The 12,377-nt window shown below is 42.0% G+C and overlaps 1 protein-coding gene across 7 annotated transcripts in view; it reads left to right on the plus strand.

The window, feature by feature from the left end:
• Positions 1 to 12,377, plus strand: part of PRDM2 (PR/SET domain 2) — a 127,840-nt gene that overhangs the window by 17,376 nt on the left and 98,087 nt on the right. The gene's annotated exons all lie outside the window — the stretch shown is intronic.

The following is a 12,377-nucleotide window of genomic DNA, read 5'->3' on the forward strand; positions in this document are numbered from 1 at the left end:
CTTATTAAGCTTCCATTTTTAGTGCTTTTTATTTTGTAATAACTTGTTGGTTGCAAGGAGAAAATTGAAAGTTATTTTTAGAGACCAAAACTGAATGGGAAACTTTAAGCCTTCTGTCCTTGAAAAACCAATTTAGAATAAAAACAAGAGGATGGATATTGAAACATAAGTTGTGTTTCTCCTTACAGGAGGTTGTGGGTTTACCTGGAGATTAAATAATTCTGTAGCCTCAAGGGTGTTCTGATAAGTAGAAGCAGTTATGTAGATTTTATATATTCTAAAGTAGGATTCTTGTTTTCTAGTCTTAATATCTTTTCACTTGCAGTTACAGGAATGTTATGGATATTAGAAGCATTCTCTCTTGAAATCTTTATAAAACTTTTTTTTTTAATATGAAGGAAAGAACTTAATAATGTGAAGTCTGTAATTTTTGATGCTTAGCTTAAAACTCTCAGGCTTGAAAACATTTTGTACTCTTTATCAACTGAAACTTCAGACACCTTTTTTATCCTTTACAGGTGCCTCTAGCTGGAGATCACAAGTCCAATTTCATTAGGTGACCAGGTTTAATACATTCAGTCCTCTGTTGCGATTGAGAGATGTGAAATTTTTGGAATGGATTCTTTTGATTTCTTTTCATTACTTTCTTTATCAAAAATGTGTTGATTTTAATGCAGGGGACCATACATCATAAAAAATGAATCTGGCGAACACATGGAACACACGGTTTCTGTTATTCTTAAAGCTTGCAGATTTACTGACGTGCTTTTGAAGGCAAATTATTTTTGAAATGGTGAGATGGGGGAGGGAAAAAGAGAACAGAATGGAGTTTTTTCATAGTCACTGTCCATCAAAGTTATGTGCACATACATGTTATAAAGTTCATTTATTTTCCTCTTTTAAGATTGAGTCTTAATGCTGACCTTGTCTCCCCATGGAACTTGCTTTTCTACTGTCTCAGAGCTGTTGTTAGAGGAGTCTTGATTTTGGACTGAAATGATGGCAAAAGCTTCCAAAGCGGAATCTAAATATTGACATCACTTAGGTTGCATCACTCTTTAGCGTCATTTATGTCAGGTGGCTAACCATACTAAGCTAGTAATATTTTATTTCAAGTATATTTAGACCTGTTTGACACCTCACACTTTTGCTTTAATATTGCAGTTATATCAGAAGAATCTGCATTTAAGGAAAGTCCACATTCCATTCAAAGAGTTGGAGCAATAACCAGTTCTTTTTTTGGCTCTTTTACAGTTTCTTGCAGAGGACTCTCTTTAATGCCAAATATCAGTGGAAAGGGGTCCTCTTATATTTCTAATGGCTAGTGAATTTCTGATTTGGGTGTGACTTTAGTGGTCAGGTGGTGATGAAACTTTTATTTGGATTATAAAAATGTCCACTTTTTATAGTAAAATTTTCAGCATCTTTAGTTATATTTTTATTCTTTGAAGAGTATTAGTCTCATGATACTGAGACCTGGTTATTATATCATGACATACAGTCTGTGAGTATTTTTCAACAACTGTCCCATCTCCATGATTTTTAAAAATTATGAATTATTCCAGGACATTTGCTGTTTTTCCCTCTTGTGTTTATTTTTATTTTCAGCCAGTGAAATTGAGCAGTAAGTGCCTGAAAAGCCTCAAAATAACTACACAAAAATTTAGATATTAAGCAAGTTTTAACTTGAACAGGGTTAATTTTTAATGAAAATCTTGATGATGACTTTAGGGTTAGATATTTCTCTCTAGGGCCTGATCAACATTGCTTTGGTGAATCGTACAGTTGGTATCTAAGTTTCTAAGACAGTATCATGGAGTCTGTCATTTATACATGCCTGACAGCTGAGTTTTAGGGACTGCAGGATCCTGGGAGTCAGCATACCATATTGTTTACAAGTGAGTCCTTTAGAAGAAACCACAGAGTCCAGAGCCTCCTGGCATTTTAAGCACTGACTGTGGAAGCAGCGTTTTGAACTGCTGTCTTACCAATCAGTGTTCCAAGGCGTTGCAGGTGTAGCAGGCCAGGCTGTATCTCCACCCTCAACCCTGGGCTCCACAAAGCTCTTGGCCCACATGCTCTTTGCTTTTTTTCTCTTTCTGTCTGTTCTCAGCACTTAACCCTTTCTTACTGTCTCTTATCTTCCTAATTTAGAACCCAGTCTTTCCAGCCACTGTACCTTCTCCCCTCACTCTCCATTTTCTTTTCTTTCTACTTTCAAATCATAGATTTTATTTGCTTGCTTCACTATCCTTCCACACCCATCCCTGTTAACTTTGAGATGTTCCACAATTCTTATCTTTTCCTAGATTTTTCTAGGAGAATCCAAAACTTGATAAATGGCTGTCCCAGAGTTTAGAATGCTTTATAGAACATCCAGGGCCACTGAAGTTCCATAATATAAATATGCTCATAGTGGCTTAAAGTAGATGTGCTGAAGCTTAATGCCACTTGCTATATAGTGAGTACTTAATCAACATGCCAGACACTGTAGTGTGTGTTATATATTCTCTCAACTCAGTCTTTGCAGCCACTGTATGAAGAGTGTGATGGTTTAGTCACTAAGTTGTGTTCAACTCTTGTCCAACTCTCTATAAAGAGTAGGTATTTTAAGTGTTTTATGGATGAAGACATTAAGGCCAGAGGCCCATGATCTCTCCGACAGTAAGTGACAGAGCTCTGAGTCCCACCCAGGCTGGTCAGATTCCATGGCCCAGGTTCTTGATTCCCATGCTATACTGCTGTACTAGTCAGGATGCACTGTGTTAACGCTGTGCTTGCAGACGGGCAGCTCCAAAATCTCAGCGTCTTACACAGCAACTGTTGATTTCTTGTTCTTGCTAACATCCAGTGTGGATCTACTGTTGTATTAATAGTTGCTTAAGAACCAAGGATGACGGAGGCTTTGTGTCAGTACACGTCTTTTACTTAATTGACCAAAGTTACTCCTATGACTACATCTAATTTAAAACTCAAGAGGGGAAAGCAGTGCAAACCCATCAGGTTCTTAGGAGGAGAAGAGAACTATACTGTTTAGGTAGAGCCCCAATTATTTTTCCCTGCTTTATCGAGATATTATTGATGTATAACATTGTGTAGGTTTAAGCCCTAATGGTTTAATACAGGTGTCTTGATGACTAACTTATTGAGTCACACAGTTTTTTTTTTAAGAACCATTATATAACTCATTGTTATGAGTATATGAAACTTTGTATCAGTATAATTTATGATTTGCTCTTGTTGTTTTAGTTGCTATCGTGTCCAACTCTTTGTGACCCCCATGAACTGTAGCATGTCAGTCTTCTCTGTCCATGGGATTTTCCAGGCAAGAATACTGGAGTGGGTTACCATTTCCTTCTCCAAGGGATCTTCCCGACCCAGGGACCTAACCTGCATTTTCTGCCGTGTCTTCTGCATTTCAGGTGGATTCTGTACTGCTGAGCCACTGGCAGCAACTTAATATATTGACCAATCGTCCATGGTATTGTCAGTAATGAGTAGCAAAGCAATTTAGCCTTCTGAACTTGTTCTAAATTTTACATACTGAAATAAGCTTTTAATCACTTGATGCTGCAGATCCAACTCTTAGAATTGTGATAAGCTGTCAGAATAATGGAAAGATCCAGAGTGCATTACTTTAGCTGTTATGAATGTTCTCTTATCCCCTTTTGTGTCCTGCATAGACTGCATCCCATGTGTTGTGAATTCTGCCTGCAGGGAACTAGACAGGCGAGGGCTGTGCTTTGTAACTCCCTCTCTTAGAGGGAGACAGTTAAAAAGCAGGATGACAAACACAATAATTTCAGATAGTGAAAAGAGCTGTGAAGACAGTGAAATAAGGTGATGTGATAAAGAATGATGGGTGCAGATGGGGGAAGGTTCTCTGGATTACATGGTCAGGGAAGGCTGTTCTGAAGAACTGATTAATAATGGAACAGAGACTCAAGTAATAACCAAGAACCAGATGTGTGTAGCTCTGGGGAAAGAAAATTATTGGCAGCGTGAACAATTAGTGAGTGCATAGACTGAGATGAGAATGAGCTTGCTGGTTCAAGGAACAGAGAGCAGCCTGGGCTGGTGCTTGGTGAGCCTTAGGGACTCTGGATAGGATGAAGTTGGTGTGAGAGGTGAGGGCCAGTTTTGTAGGGCTTCCCGGGTTTTCTCAAATGGTAAAGAATCTGGCTGCAATGCAAGAGACCTGGGTTCAATCCCTGGGACAGGAAGATTCCCTGGAGAAGGGCATGGTAACCCACTCCAGTATTCTTGTCTGGAGAATTCCATGAACAGAGGAGCCCGGTGGGATCCAGGCCATGGGGTCGCAAAGAGTCAAAAATGGCTGAGCGACTGACACTTTCACTTCACTTTTAAGGGCTATGAGAAGTTGTCTTTTATTCTGAATGCAGTGGGGGGCCTTCTCTGGTGGCACAGTAGATGGGAATCTGCCTGCTGATGCAGGAGACATGGGTTTGACCCCTGGTTCAGGAAGCCACATGCATCAGAGCAACTAAGCCCATGTGCCACAACTACTGAACTTGCGCTCTGGAGTCCGGGAGCCACAGCTGCTGAGCCCATACACCTGGAGCCCCTGCCCCGCAACAAGAGACGTGAGCGACAATGAGAAGCTGCATGCAGCACCAAAGACCCAGTGCAACCAAAATAAATACATTAAAAAAATAAATGCAATGGGAAGCCACTGGACAGAGACATACTCTGACTTCCAGTTTTTTAGAATGTCACTCTTCCTGCCCTGGGGAGATGAGATTGTTAGCAGGCAAGAGTGTGCTAATATATTTGTTCACTATTAATACCATACTTGAGGACAGTTTCTTCAGCTGGACAGCCTAATGGACCTGCCAGCCTTCTGAAGGAGGGCACTTTTTAATGTGTTTTTGGAACTGTTTGACTGCTATTCTCTTGTAAAGATGGTGTATGTGATTTTCTTGTTCTTTGTCTTATCTGCTTATCCTTTCTGCAGTTTCACTCATTCCTTAACCAAGTACAATTTAATGCTATTCCAGGAGACTGAAGCTTGTTTTATTTTTTCCCCTCAGCATCTAGAACGGTAACTAAGAATATTGTTTGCAAGTCTAAACAAAGAATTGTTCGTGGAATTTGAGTGTTTTAATGCTCTCTGATTCAGATGTCTTTTGCTGGTGACAGCAATTGCTGTGGTGATTAGTATTAGTCTGTTGTGCAGGAATATGTATTGTATTGTGAATATACTATGTTGTGTACTTAATATTAAGGGATGTTGAATCTGAACTCTCCTGTCACCTACTGCTGTTGCCCCCCCCCACCCCAGTGCTGGTTTTGGTCAAATCAATATTTAAGAAACGAGGTGCTTTAATAGGTTAAAACTGATCCAGTGACTTGCAGACAATCTTTGGGTGAAGTGTATAAAAGGAATTACTGATAGAAATTTAAGTGAAATGTCAGTAAAGCTTGGTTCTTTTTATACTTTTAAAAATAAAGACATTAATATGAGACATCACATGTAGTCTTATGTGATAGCAGCCAGTGCCACTGCTCTGCTATGTACTAAACCCAGTGGCTGTTTATCTGACACTGTGGAGAGAAGGTGGAGCAGGCTGGTTCCAGGCCACACGTGTTGGGTCAGACCTGCGGTCATTGTGAGGACCAGAGTGGACTTTGCTTAGGGAGATGGGACATTTCTGGAGGTATTTGAGCAAAATAATGCTTGACTTGGGTTAAAGAAAAACCTTGAAAAAAATTTTTCTATGGCACTGACATTTTTGTTCTTTATTTTCTTGGAGCATTAAACTTTCATTTTTGTTGTTGTTTAGCCACTAAGTCATGTCTGACTCTGTGATCCTGTGGACTGCAGCACACCAGACTCCTCTGTCCTCCTCTGTTTCCTGGAGTTTGCTCAATTCATGTCCATTAATTTGGTGGTGCTATTAAGCCATCTCATCCTCTGCCGCCTCTGTCTCCTTTTGCCTTCAATCTTTCCCAGCGTCAGGGTCTTTTCCAATGAGTTGGCTCTTCTCATCAGGTGTCCAAAGTGTTGAAGCTTCAGCTTCACCAGTAGTCCTTCCAATGAATATTTAGGGTTGGTTTCCTTTAGGATTGACTGGTTTGATCTCCTTGCTGTCCAAAGGACTCTCAAGAGTCTTCTCCAGCACCGCAGTTCGAAAGCATCAGGTCTTTGGCGCTCAGCCTTCTTTATGGTCTAACTCTCACATCCATTCATGACTACTGAAAAAACCAAAATTTTGACTATATGGACCTTTATTGGCAAGGTGATGTCTTTGCTTTTTCATAGGCTGTCTAAGTTTGTCATAGCTTTCCTTCCAAGGAGCAAGTTTCATTTTAGCATGATTTAAAGAGAGAGTGTAGGATTCACTTAGTTATTTTACTTTAAAATCAACTTTGAGGTGTAATTTACGTATAGTAAAATATACTCATTTGAAAGAGTGTTGACAAATGTTCACACTCATGACACTACCCACCGCTCTCAAGATATAGGGTGCCCTGAAAGTTCCTTCTTGCTGCTCTGCACCCCTAAGCCTCCACCCCAGGTGACCACTAACTTGCTTTCTGTCCCTATGGTTTGGTTTTTTTTGCGTTCAAGACTTTCAGGTAAATGAAATCATATAGTATGTATTCCTTCATGTTTATCTGCCTTTGGTCAGCATATGTTTTTGAGATTGATCCATTTGTTCTGCATATTAGTGGTTTGTTTATTCCTGTTACAGGAAATCTTTTATGGGAGACCAGCTAACCATCTAGAGAAATCTGTTCATAATATTTCTAAAGATTTGGTGAAACTGTGGGATGGCTGTTATCTTTAATTTTCGGTGTCTCTCCTTTTTTTGTAATCCCAAAAATGTGTATGGTGTAAAATGTCAAAACCACTTTTGCTGTTGTAGCATATTATTAATATAGAATTTTATTTTTTGTAGGTAACTCTAAATACCAATTTGATGTTAAAGACTTAAAAAAGCCTTCCAAGTAAAGTGATTCCAATCTGTTGTTATAACTTGAACCTCAATTAGAGAATGTATAGTTTAGGAAACTAATGCATTGAATAATGACACCACTTAAATCTCATTTTGAATCATGTATTCTACTAGGTAAATAGCAATTTTTATAAAATCTGGGACATTGTCTTTCAGTTAGAAAATGTTAGGTTATTTCTGAAATTTGAAAAAGAAATTAGCAACTTGAACAGCGTTTCCTTACATAACTGTGGAGGGAGCTATGACAGAAGGCTTATCTTTCTTCTTGTTCAGATGTTACTGCTTCACTAGAGAAGGTTACAGGGTGGCTCGGCTCTGCCTCACCTTTGCTGTTTTGTGACTCGTTTCCCCTTCAGTCCTGGCTTTGCCTCTCCAGTGGTGTGAACTTGGGCAGGTCACTGCCTTCTCGGTGTTTGTTTCTACCTGTTAAATAGGGATAGTAGTGGTTCCCATCCCATGTGATTATGGGCAAGAGTAAACAAGTGATAAATGTGAAGCAGTGAGGCTTTATTACATCTTGTCACTCCCCTGCCCCAAACCCTGCAGTGCCCCATGCTCTCCAAAGACTGCTCTCTGAACCTTGGTGGTGAAGGTGGTGCAGCGTCTGCTGGCGGCCGCCTCTGCCTTCTCCTGGCTCACTCTGACCTGACCTCTTTTGGTTCGTAAACTTGCCAAAGCCTTTGTCTGCTCAGGATGTTTCCCTGGAATGCTTAGTCCTTCCACGTGGCTCATTCTCATCTTTCAAGACCAAGTCTGTGTATCGTCTTCTCTGAGATGCGCCTGCCTCACCCTCAGCTGCCCTAACTGAAACAGAGCTCCCTCCTCATCTCTGATTGCCGCAGTCTTCTTTCACTGGTCCCAGTGGGAGCTCCCCACCAGGCTCCTGCATTAGCCGGTGGGCAGCACCCTGCCTCCTCCCTGTTGCTTTCTTCGGTTCCTAGGGTGGCTGGTGCTGGCACGAGGGGCACCAGTTGGACATCTGTTGGAAAAGTGGGAACTGCTGTGCTATTTCAGGTTTAAAGGATGGGCACTGGGCACTGGAGGGAGGGATCATATACAGCAGATTTTAAAGGCTCACCAGCAGTGTTTGACTGTTGGCCTCCCTCCGTTCCCTGAACCTTTTCCTGGCCTTTGTGACACCATGCTCCTGGTGCCCCTCTTGCCTCTGGGATGTCTTCGTCTAGGTTTCCTCTGCTCCTTTGACCCTGAAACAGTGGTGTCCTGAGGGCTGGTCCTCCCCCTTCTCTTGCTCTCTGCTCCCCAGTCTCATCCACTTCCTTGGACTCTGTTACCAGCTGAGTCTGTCTCCTCTTAAAGCCATCACTGCTCCGGTACCTCCTGGCACTTGACTGTCAGACACTTGTTTGTTTGATTGCTCACAGTGACCACTGCTCTGAGCTAGGCATCTGTGCTGGGCTCTGGGTGTGAGGCAAGTGAAATAGACTTGCCCTGTGTGTCTGGGACCTGTGTGCTAGAGAGACCATCAACCAGGCCAGATTGTAAGCGTGTCAGAGTGTAGTGTGCAATGAAAGGCAAAAGTGGGAAGCAGGCCTGTTAGGGGCTCTGCTGGGTAGGACTGTGGGGACAGGCTTCCTCTGGGTGGGGAGGGGCGTGGAGTGTACACACACACACACACACACACACACACACACACACACACACACTCTCACACTCCCTTGGGAGTGTACACACACACACACACACACACACACACACATCCTTCACACACACACACTCTCTCTCTCTCTTTCTCTTTCTCTCTCTCTCACTCCCTTGGGAATCCCCAGGCCTTTGCTGAGATCACAGCAGCCCCACCATCACATGGACACACACACACAGACACATACACGTAGACACAGACATACACAAATACACAGACACACACACACCCATTTGGGAATCCCCAAGCCTTGCTGAGATTGTAGCAACCCCACCATCTGGGGCTTAAAAGCAAAGGATAAGAACTCTTGTTTTCCTTGTCCATTCTTACGGGAGCCCAAATGGGACAATAAACTGTTGCCTTTAATATATCTCAGTTTGTTCTAGTCCCTTTTACTTGTTCTTCTTTAGTGATTAGCTATGAAACCCTTAAAAAAAGCCAAACCCTTGTGCCTGTAGGGGAGCAGCCCCTCCCATTGTACTTAGGAATCTGGGGGCATGAGGGGGCCTGAGTGTGTGGCTCCGGCCTCCTCCCTTGATCCTCTTGTCACCACACACTCCTGTTCTCTGCCTCTTGGTCCTGAGCTAGGAGGTGCCAGAAGGTCAGGGGTGGTCTTCCTTAGTCCAGCCATCCTCAAGATTTTTGTTTATGTGGATTATGTATTTATGTATTTCCCGTGAAACTGAAACAAGTTTTAGGGAGAAATAATGATAGATTCACAGGAAATTGTAAAAGTATTAGTAGTAGAGCCTTGTGTGGTCCTTTGCACTTAGCTTCCCCTGATGGTAGCATCTTTACTCTAGTGCAGTATCAGCACCAGGGAATCAGCATGGTCCGGTGATGTTGGTCAGAATGTAGGCCTTATTCATGGCTCAGAAAATTGAAAACACAAGGTTAAACAATCGCACATTCCATTAGCCAGTGGAATGATGACGTCATCATATGTCAACGGCTCCAGAAAACTCCCCTGTACACACCTGAGAGTCAAAAAGGCAGGTGACAGCTTAGTATGATTATAAAAATGGCCCTGACCATGTGGATGCCCGAAAGGGACTTTACAGGCATGTCCGGTTGCAGTGATGGTTTATTAGTGAAAATGTGGACACGTGTATGGGTTTACTTTGGCTCCATGACTCTGTGATTTGGGAAAATTACTTGATAGGGCTCCTCTGAGGCATGGTGTTTGAGAGTCTTGCCCCTGAGGCCGACTGTTTGGGTTTGAATCCTAGCTTTGCCACTTACTGGCTGTGAGCACAGGCAGGTTTCCGTTACATCTGTAAAATGCGGTTATAACAGGACCCACAGCTGGGTGGTAGTGTAAAGATTACATGTAGTGCTACAGATAGCTTGGGATTGTGCCTGATTAGTACCCTAAGTACTGTCAGTGTTTGCTGTGAATATGGTGAGGACTCGCTGAGGTCATGTGTGGAAAGTGCTTGGTAGCGCAGACCTTGACCCAGAGGAAGGAGCGAGAGTCCTGTTCCCTGAGCGGCCGCCATCGAGCCTGGAAGGTCACCGTTGGTCAGAGGAAGGGCATTACAGGAAAGCATAGAGGACCTTTGAGAGGCTCTGCAGCAAGGTCAAAACTGGAGACTCCAAATGCCTGTAGGTTTTTTGTGTTAGAAAGCAGAGCAGGAGCAGTTCCTCTGCTGGTGATCTTGAGGAGGATACCTGGGTCAGCTGTGTTAACCATTGTGTCTTCACTACCAGCATGTGCCAGCACTCAGGAAGTGTTTGTTAGTGACCAAATGATGGGCAGGATGCTTGTGGCCATTGATTGGGGCAGAGAGGGGATACTGAGTTTCTTTGACTTTGATATTGGAATTTGTGACATAGAATTAAGGAGATCAGTTAAGAGTTAATAACTACATAGCTTACTAACTTAATCTTACTACGTTAAATCTGATACTACCATTCCAGACCAGTTCACTGATACTTGTTTCACTAAGTAGGAAATTCAAGAGTTCTTAGGCTTTCTGTTACATAGTGGGTAAGTAGAGAGTCTTCATAGTTTCCACTGTACTTGTCAGTGATCAGTATGAGAAACCTTTGAAATGTGCCTGGGCCTTGATTCTGGGCTATTTCAAATCCTAAAAGATGATGCTGTGAAAGTGCTGCATTCAGTATGCCAGAAAATTGGAAAACACAGCAGTGGCCACAGGACTGGTGAAGGTCAGTTTTCATTTCAATCCCAAAGAAAGGCAATGCCAAAGAATGCTCAAACTACCATACAGTTGCACTCATCTCACATATGAGCAAAGTAATGTTCAAGATTCTCCAAGCCAGGCTTCAATAGTACGTGAACTGTGAACTTCCAGATGTTCAAGCTGGATTTAGAAAAGGCAGAAGAAAATAAACAAATGGGACCTAATTAAACTTAAAAGCTTTTGCACAACAAAGGAAACTATAAGCAAGGTGAAAAGACAGCCTTCAGAATAGGAGAAAATAATAGCAAATGAAGCAACGGACAAAGAATTAATCTCGAGAATATACAAGCAACTCCTGTAGCTCAATTCCAGAAAAATAAATGACCCAAGCAAAAAATGGGCCAAAGAACTAAACAGACATTTCTCCAAAGAAGACATACAGATGGATAACAAACACATGAAAAGATGCTCAATGTCACTCATTATCAGAGAAATGCAAATCAAAACCACAATGAGGTACCATTTAACACCAGTCAGAATGGCTGCTATCTAGAAGTCTACAAGCAATAAATGCTGGAGAGGGTGTGGAGAAAAGGGAACCCTCTTACACTGTTGGTGGGAATGCAAATTAGTACAGCCGCTATGGAGAACAGTGTGGAGATTCCTTAAAAAACTGGAAATAGAACTGCCATATGACCCAGCAATCCCACTTCTGGGCATACACACCGAGGAAACCAGATCTGAAAGAGACACGTGTACCCCAGTGTTCATCGCAGCACTGTTTATAATAGCCAGGACATGGAAGCAACCTAGATGCCCATCAGCAGGTGAATGAATAAGGAAGCTGTGGTACATATATACCGTGGACTATTACTCAGCCATTAAAAAGAATACATTTGAATCAGTTCTAATGAGATGTATGAAACTGGAGCCTATTATACAGAGTGAAATAAGCCAGAAAGAAAAACACCAATACAGTATACTAATGCATATATATGGAATTTAGAAAGATGGTAACAATAACCCTATATGTGAGACAGTAAAAGAGACACAGATGTATAGAACAGTCTTTTGGACTCTGTGGGAGAGGGCGAGGGTGGGATGATTTGTGAGAATAGCATTGAAACATGTATATTATCATATGTGAAACAGATCGCCAGTCCAGGTTTGATGCATGAGACAGGGTGCCCAGGGCTGGTGCACTGGGACGACCCTGAGGGATGGGATGGGGAGGGAGGTGGGAGGGGGATTCAGGATGGGGAACACAGGTACACCCGTGGCTGATTCATGTCAATGTATGGCAAAACCACTACAATATTGCAATTAGCCTTCAATTAAAATAAATAAGTTTATATTAAAAAAATAAAGATAAAATCAACAATCTGAAAAAAAAAAGAAAAGAAAAAGCAGAGGAACCAGAGATCAAATTGCCAACATCTGTTGGATCATAGAAAAAGCAAGAGAGTTCCAGAAAAACATCTATTTCTGCTTTATTGACTATGCCAAAGCCTTTGACTATGTGGATCACAGCAAACTGGAAAGAGATGGGAATACCAGACCGTCTTACCTGCCTCCTGAGAAATCTGTATG

The sequence above is a fragment of the Odocoileus virginianus genome, chromosome 11 (genome assembly GCF_023699985.2).
Source record: "Odocoileus virginianus isolate 20LAN1187 ecotype Illinois chromosome 11, Ovbor_1.2, whole genome shotgun sequence".
Classification (NCBI taxonomy): domain Eukaryota; kingdom Metazoa; phylum Chordata; class Mammalia; order Artiodactyla; family Cervidae; genus Odocoileus; species Odocoileus virginianus.